General features: G+C 39.7%; 1 non-coding gene across 1 annotated transcript; it reads right to left on the bottom strand.

The window, feature by feature from the left end:
• Positions 1-229: 229 nt before the first annotated feature.
• Positions 230-336, bottom strand: LOC113776573. Its single transcript, XR_003469059.1, has one exon. It is a non-coding gene; the product is annotated as a small nucleolar RNA R71 (small nucleolar RNA).
• Positions 337-6,827: the final 6,491 nt, after the last annotated feature.

Genomic DNA, 6,827 nt, shown 5'->3' with positions numbered 1-6,827 from the left:
TATTGCAGGTGAAAACCCACATAAACACTTGAAAGAATTTCATGTGGTGTGCTCCACAATGAAACCTCAAGGAGTCACTGAGGACCACATCAAGTTGAGAGCCTTCCCTTTCTCTTTGGCAGATAAGGCTAAAGATTGTTTATTTTACCTGCCATCAGGATCCATCACTACGTGGGAAGACTTGAAGAGAAGATTCCTCGAGAAATTTTTTCCTGCCTCTAGAGCTGCCAATATAAGGAAAGAAATATGTGGAGTTAGGCAGGCAAATTGGGAAATTCTTTATGAGTACTGGGAGCGCTTTAAACAACTATGTGCCAACTGCCCGCATCATCAAATCTCTGACCAACTCTTAATACAATATTTCTACGAGGGATTATCACCCATGGATAGGAGCATGTTAGATGCAGCCAGTGGCGGTGCTCTGGTTAACAAAACCACAGACAAAGCCACGTTATTGATCTCCACCATGGCTGAAAATTCTCAACAATTTGGAGTGAGAGCTGATGGAGCAATAAGAAGGGTCAATGAAGTGAATCACTCTGACTTAGAGGGTAAACTGTATGAGCTTACCTCTCTGGTGCGTCAAATGGCAAGGGGGCAATTACAATCTGTGAAGACTTGTAGTATCTGTGCTGCTTCCGGACACGTGACTGACATGTGCCCAACTCTCCAGGAGGATTCACCTGAACAAGCCAACATAGTGGGAGATTTTTCTGGACCACCTCCACGAAGGAATGATCCTTTTGCACCCACTTACAACCCAGGGTGGCGAAATCATCCTAACTTTATCTATGCTTCAAAACCCCCTGGTGTTCAACAATATTTCCAACCACGGCCACCAGTGCAACAACCATCCACTTCCAATTCAAACATGACTCTTGAAGATATGGTGAAGTCACTGGCTCAAAGCACCAGTCAATTGCAACAGGAGTCTCACAGATTTCAACAAGAGACTCGTGTTAGCATTAGGAATTTGAAAGCACAAATGTCCCAATTAGCAACTTCCATGAGCAACCTGGAAAATAGCAATAGGGGGAAGTTACCATCTCAAGTAATTCCTAATTCCAAGGAGAATGCCAGTGCAATGCAATTACGGAGTGGCAAGGAGGTACAGTCTCCTAGGCATGCCCACGCTAGAGAAGAAGAAGTGTCCAGGAAGGTGGAAGAGGAAGAAGAGAAACAATCCTCCGAAGTCTCAAAGAAAGTTGACATTCCTCCTCCTTTTCCTGGCAGGTTTACAAATGCTAAAAAGGAAGAATCTGAGAAAGAGATTTTGGACACTTTCAGAAAAGTGGAGATCAATATTCCTTTGCTGGATGCGATTAGGCAATTGCCTAAATATGCTAAATTTTTGAAGGGTTTATGCACTAATCGCAATAAATTGAGTTTGGATGACAAGGTGAAGGTGAGGGAGAATGTCTCAGCGATGTTTCAAAGGAAGTTGCCCCAGAAATGCAAGGATCCAGGTATGTTTACTATACCATGCATAATTGACAATCAAAAAATTGAAAAAAACATGCTTGACTTAGGTGCTTCAATAAATGTCATGCCTCTTTCAATTTTTAAATTTTTGAATTTAGGACCCCTCAAAGAAACTAGAGTAATCATTCAACTAGCAGATAGGTCTAATGTCTACCCTGAGGGTCTAGTTGAAGATGTTCTAGTAAAGGTCAATGAATTCATTTTTCCTGCGAATTTTTACATTGTTGATATGAATGATGAATACTCTACTAACTCAGTAGTGATTCTTTTGGGTAGACCCTTCATGAGTACAACAAGGACTAAAATAGATGTACATGAAGGGACTTTATCTGTGAAATTTGACGGAGAGAAGGTCACTTTCAATATTTTTGATGCAATGAAGCATCCTGTGGATACTGAGTCTGTAAATTTTGTTGGCATGACTAACACCATTGTGCAAGAGAATTTTGAACAGAATTTCATGGGGGACAAGTTGGACTTTGTCTTACAACGAAGCAAGACCAATTTGGAAGTGGATGACATGGAGGAGGAGGAAGTCAAAGAAGCTATCATGTCCTTACATTCACTACATCCGCTTCCAGGCAGGTTTGAAAATTCTTTTCTACCATTACCCACTTCTAATGAAAGAATTCTACCTTCTGTTCAACAGGCACCTAATATGGAATTGAAGGAACTGCCCGAGCATTTGAAATATGCTTACTTGGGAGATAACAAGACTTTGCCTGTAATCATTGCCAATGATTTAAATGCGTTGCAAGAAGAGAGGCTCTTAATGGTCTTACGGGAATTTAAACCAGCAATTGGATGGACGTTAGCAGACATCAAAGGCATCAATCCATTCATTTGCATGCATCACATCCTTTTGGAGTCGGACGCAAAACCCGTGAGAGAGCATCAACGCAAGCTCAATCCTGCAATGAAGGAGGTGGTGATGAAAGAGATTCTCAAGCTCTTAGAATTAGGAATTATTTTTCCTATTTCTGACAGCCAGTGGGTAAATCCAGTCCATGTTGTTCCCAAGAAGACTGGAATCACATTGGTGAAAATTGAAAAGAATGAGTTGGTGCCAAGGAGATTGCAAAATGGGTGGAGAATGTGCATTGACTTTAGGAAGTTAAATGCCGCAACTAGGAAAGACCACTTTCCACTCTCATTTATTGATGAAATACTTGAGAGGTTGGCAGGTAAGTGTTTCTTTTATTTTTTAGATGGTTACTCTGGATATTATCAAATTATTGTTGCTCAAGAGGACCAACATAAAACCACTTTTACCTGCCCTTTTGAAACTTTTGCATATCGCCGTATGCCTTTTGGTTTGTGTAATGCTCCGGAAACATTTCAAAGATGCATGATGAGTATTTTCTCTGATATGATTGATAATTGCATTGAAATTTTCATGGATGATTTTACAGTATATGGTGATTCTTTTGATCAGTGCCTAGACCATTTAACAAAGATTTTGAAAAGATGCATTGAAACAAACTTGGTTCTTAATTATGAAAAATGTCATTTCATGGTTAAGGAAGGCATAGTTTTGGGCCATGTTGTTTCATCAAGGGGTATTGAGGTAGATAAAGCTAAAATTGATTTGATCACTAGTCTAACTTACCCTACTAATGTCAAGGATATTCGTAGTTTTCTAGGCCATGCAGGTTTTTACAGGCGTTTCATAAAAGATTTTTCAAAAATTGCTCAACCGTTGTCTTGCCTGCTTTAAAAGGAGGTACCATTCAACTTTGGAGATGATTACAAATTGTCCTTTGACACACTCAAGGGTATGTTGACCACGGCACCAATCATCTAACCCCCAGACTAGAAGCTATCCTTTGAGCTCATGTGTGACGCCAGTCAGTATGCCGTAGGAGCTGTGCTTGGACAGCGGAGTGGGAAGTGTAGTCACGTGATATACTATGCGTCAAAAACATTGACACCAGCTCAATGCAACTACACCACCACGGAGAAGGAGCTTCTAGCCATTGTTTTCGCTTTTGAGAAATTTAGATCATATCTATTGGGGTCAAAAGTAACGGTTTACTCTGATCGTGCAGCTTTGAAGTATCTCCTGTCAAAAAAAGAGTCCAAGCCAAGACTTATTCGTTGGGTGCTCTTGCTGCAAGAATTTGACTGGGAGATCAAGGATCGGAGAGGGGTGGATAATTCGGTAGCTGATCATTTGAGTAGGTTGATAAGAAAAGAGGAAGCAGTTCCCATATCTGAGGTATTTCCTGATGAACATCTTTTCTATCTCAAAGGTAAGGAACCTTGGTATGCAGATATTGTGAACTTTTTGGTCAGTCATAAATTTCCTATTGGCATGAGTAAGAGTAAGAGGGATAAGATAGTCCATGATTCTCGATACTATATTTGGGACGAGCCATATCTGTGGAAAATAGGCTCTGATCAAATTATTCGTAGATGTGTACCTGAAAGTGAAACTCCTTCTATCCTTGCTCATTGTCATAATTATGCATGTGGTGGCCATTTTGGACCTAAGAGAAATGCTAGAAAAATCCTTGATTGTAGCTTTTATTGGGAAACATTATTTAGTGATGCTTATGCATTTTGTAAAAGCTGTGAAAAATGTCAAAAATTTGGAAGTTTGTCTCATAGGGATGAAATGCCTCAAGTGCCTATGTTATTTTGTGAAGTGTTTGATGTTTGGGGTATGGATTTTATGGGACCTTTTCCTAACTCTTTTGGATGTTTGTATATTCTGTTAGCAGTTGACTATATATCGAAATGGGTAGAAGCAAAGGCTACCCGGACTAATGATTCTCAAGTTGTTGTAGGATTTCTCAAATCCCACATTTTCAGTAGGTTCGGGGTGCCGAGAGCCATCATCAGTGATCAAGGTACCCATTTCTGCAATCGCACCATTGCAGCTCTCATGAGAAAATATGGAGTGCACCATCGTGTGAGTACAACATATCATCCTCAGACCAATGGACAAGTTGAAGTCTCCAATCGAGAGATCAAGAGCATATTGGAGAAAACAGTTAACCTTAACCGTAAGGATTGGAGCTTGCGATTGGATGATGCTTTGTGGGCATATCGAACAGCGTATAAAACGCCCATTGGAATGTCCCCATATAGGTTGGTGTTTGGTAAGATGTGCCATTTATCTGTGGCTATTGAGCATTGTGCATTCTGGGCAGTCAAGCAATGCAATTTGCATGCGGATAGAGATGGCAAAGAGAGAAAGCTCCAACTCCAGGAGTTTGAGGAAATTCGTCTTGAAGCATATGACAATGCACGTTTGTACAAAGAGCGTACCAAGCAGTTTCATGACCGCCTATTGCGTGCGAAACATTTTTCCCCAGGACAAAAGGTACTCTTGTTCAATTCACGGTTGAAATTCATGCCAGGTAAGTTAAAATCCCGTTGGATTGGACCATATGTGGTAGTCAATATCTTTCCCAATGGTGTGGTTGAAATCCAGAGTTTAGAGACCAATAAGAGTTTTACGGTTAATGGTCATCGTTTAAAACCGTTTGTTGATGTTTCAGACATTGGCACTGTGGAAGAGGTACACTTGATAGATCCTATCTATGCCTAATTGCTCACTGTGGAGTCGTCTAGCCAAAGACGTTAAAGAAAAGCGCTTCTTGGGAGGCAACCCAAGGCCTCCATTTTTTGTTATAGTTCTCTTTCGTTTTTCGTTGATTTTGGGTTGTTTTGTTTTATTACAAGTGTTGGGCAGAAGACTCTGCCTTATAAGGCGTGGTCACGCCTTACAACAACTCTAGTCGACTCTGGGGCCACAGACTTGGATTTACAAGGCATGCCTGTGCCCTATAAGTGATGCTCTTGAACATCGTAGCAATACTTGGGCAGAAGACTCTGCCTTATAAGGCGTGGTCACGCCTTACAGCAACGCTGCCAGTCCCTGACACCTCCTCTATCATGGTGTTTTGCTGCAGTTTTATTCATTCAGGGAAGTTTTTTGCTCCCTTCACTTGACTTCAACTTTTCGTTCTTACATTGAGGACAATGTAGACTTTGGGTGTGGGGGAGAGTACTCTAGCTTTTCCTTCTTACTGCTTTTCTGTCTTCCCAAAAAAAAAAAAAAAAAAAAGAAACCTTTACCATGCATTTTGGACTTTTATGGATAGCCCTGATAAGCAATGGCTAGATTTTCAAATTTAACTATTGTTACGGTTTTAAATGATAATATGTTAAGTATGATATGGTAAATTTTGAGGATGACTCTCTGGTAAATATTTGAGATTTTGTGACTCTTGTCATTTCTCTTGGTTAACTTTTCTAGGCATTGTAAATATTTTTCTGACATTTTTGTGTGAACTGGTTCAATTATTAATCATAGTTCTCCATGTTAAGGAAATGAAGCAGGCTTGCATGGTTTTAATTTTACTTGAATGTTTATTTGTGAATAATATTCGGCTATACTCCGCTGGTTATCATGGACTAGTAACCGGGGGTCTTCACCTAAAGTGTCAGTTTTCGCGTCAAAAAACAACGATAATTATGAGTATGTGATCTTTAAGCGGTTAAAGTTGAGTAACCGGGCTTCTTCATTGGAGAGATGTCGGAGTTCGCGTCAAAAGACTTAAATGGCTCAAGACTAAGCACTTTCTTCAAGAAGAAAAAAAAAAGAGGAAAAAGAAACAGAAAAAAATGAGAAAAATGAAAGAAAAAGAAGTATACGAGCATGAAAGTTTGTGAATAATTGTATTGCCTGCGGATCCATTTAGTCTTTATGTTGAGATTTTGCTTAATAGTTGGACCGGTTATTAAAAAAAAAAATGTTGGTTGGATATTTTCTATTCTTAGATTAGTTAGTCTGGATTTGAAAGAGTCATTGGTTTTAAAAGCTAGTTGGAGAGTTATCTCGTAAAATTTGTCATCAGTACTTGACAGTTATCTAAATGATACATTGGCAATAGTTGCTTTGATTAATAGCCATTGTTTTGAATTCGACTGCTGCAAAAATGTTTGCTCGCTTGGGTGTGTATTTAAAGTCTGAAATGCTTGAGAACAAGCATTGTCTTGGTGTGGGGGAATTTGATAGGGATATAATTATGCAGTTTATTTGTGGTTATTTGGTCTTAATTTTGGCAGTTTATTATGCAAAGTATTGGATTTCTGCCCAGATTTGGTATTTGTGTTATTTGCAGGCGAAGTGGTGTTAAAAGTGACAAAAAGAGACAAATTCCAGAAGACTAGGCATTATAAGGCGTGCCCACGCCAGACAAGGTAGAGTTGCATGAAAAAGACGGACCGCGGGTCCTATCCCTTGGACTACCACCTTTCTTTGGAAACAAATTCTGAACTTACGTGGGATGAGGAAGCCTTTTGAATGAAGACTTTTGGCAGCAACACTATAA

This window comes from Coffea eugenioides, chromosome 6, assembly GCF_003713205.1.
Source record: "Coffea eugenioides isolate CCC68of chromosome 6, Ceug_1.0, whole genome shotgun sequence".
In the NCBI taxonomy this organism is placed as follows: Eukaryota; Viridiplantae; Streptophyta; class Magnoliopsida; order Gentianales; family Rubiaceae; genus Coffea; species Coffea eugenioides.
The sequence above is the reverse complement of the archived record's forward strand: the minus strand, read 5'-3'. Positions and strand labels throughout refer to the sequence as shown.